The sequence below is a fragment of the Lactuca sativa genome, chromosome 5, assembly GCF_002870075.4.
Source record: "Lactuca sativa cultivar Salinas chromosome 5, Lsat_Salinas_v11, whole genome shotgun sequence".
Taxonomy (NCBI): Eukaryota; Viridiplantae; Streptophyta; class Magnoliopsida; order Asterales; family Asteraceae; genus Lactuca; species Lactuca sativa.
The window spans coordinates 316,653,543-316,655,506 of NC_056627.2; positions in this window are offsets into that span (position 1 = coordinate 316,653,543).

Genomic DNA, 1,964 nt, shown 5'->3' on the forward strand with positions numbered 1-1,964 from the left:
ATAGTGGTCCGTAGGACCAAGGGGTAGGTCAGTACCCGGATATGTCTGAATGCGTGCTTATATCTTGCTATTGTATGATAGTGGTAGGGGGTGGAACAGTCCCCAGTTACCGGTTGAAAGATACCGATGATGATTACCGGTTGAAAGATACCGATGAGGATTACCGGTTGAAAGATACCGATGGTATTGTATGGTATGTGGTATGATGGGGGAACTTACTAAGCTTTGTGCTTATGGTTTCAGTTTTTGGTTTCAGGTACCTCTTCATCCAAGGGGAAGAAGCCGGCGGCGTAGCATGGCATCACACACACTCACATATGATTTCCGCACAGTGTTTTCTGGGATTGTACTCTGGTATGTCATTTATTCATGGTTGTGGGTTTCAGACATGATACTTGGTTTTGAGATGACGTGCTTATACAATATTTCCTAATGAATGTTTTATGAATTAATTAATCAAAAATGAAATTTTTGGGCTTAAATTTTGGGATGTTACAAGTTGGTATCAGAGCCCCGGTTTGAGGGATTCGGACACGCCCTCGGGGGTGTCTAAACTCAAACTAAGGGGCTAAAAGATTTTTACAATAAAATGGTTTTCTAAAAATCTAAGCGAAAGGATTTTACGAAAGACAAGGTGTGTGATGCATGCGACCGGTCGGGCTCAAGAAAGTTTTCCCCAAGATACCCATACATGTTATGTTATGCTATCTGGCTTGATTCGGAATTGCATGCTAGAATAGGACTAAGGATCTAGGAAGATGCCTTGTGTGCCTGATATATGATTCTGATAATCGCATGCTAGTTAGGGCTGAGGATCTAGGAGGATGCCTTATATGCCTATTGTATGAGCTGTATGTTAGGGCTGTTTAGTCATCAGTAGGATGGCCTGTATAGGTTATGCCTGATTTGGTTACTCGATGCACGAATGCTGCTTGCTTTGTGCTATAGGGGTTCTGGCTATTTCCAACTAACTAAGGAGCGGATATGTAACAGTACCTGCAAGTTAGTTAGGGGGAAATGGTAGGGGCTCTTGTGCAACTGAGGGCGGAGAGTAGGTCGGAGAGTGCCCTAGGGAAGCCTAGGATGAGGTTAGTGGGAAGGGGTATCGGTAAAGGGACCTAGTGAAGTCGAAGCAATCCTTGAGGAAAGCACGGGTAGATGTGGAAGGTAGTATGGGCTCGTACTACTGAAATCAGAGGACCCGTACTCGAATCAAGGAGGGCCTAGATGAAATCGGGAACCTTGGGGAGCGTGTTAGAACTCCCGAGTATATGTATGATCCTGACGTTTATGCGTGTGTTTTCAGTATGGTGACCACACGACTTGGAGGAGGAGGTTCCGGATCAGGATCAGGATCGGGCTCGGGTTCGGGATCCGAGGAGGTTGATGATGTGACATCCCCAAAATCACGGCCAGAAAAGACTGATTTTCATTTATGCTTTTAAATAATTTCAGAGTAAATCCTTTTGATTTGAAAGAGTTGCGGAATTTGTTCCCAAAACAAAACATGATAAAATAATATTTATCAAAGCATTTCATCAAGAGATGCATTTTCATTATATAATCAAAACTCGGGATGTCATGTTCCGATACAGACCATAAAGCATAAACGATAACATTACAAGTCATTCAACAAATATATACATATACAGACTTGTAAACAAAACAACAAGATGATCCATCCATCTTACGCCCTTGCGCCACTATCTGTAATACAAATAAAACTGAGTGGGTCAGGCTTGGGAGCCTAGTGAGCATATAGGGTTTTCAACCCACAATAAATAAGTTATATTTAATTTCACTAACCAATCACTATTCCGATTACCCATTCCCGTTATCCTCACTTTACGTCCCTAAAATAACATCTATCTCAAGGGACCTAATCTAGGATTTTCATCGGGACGGACATCACTGCTAAGGGGTTTTCTCAACAATAGATATCCTAAAGGCAACCATGAGGGGGA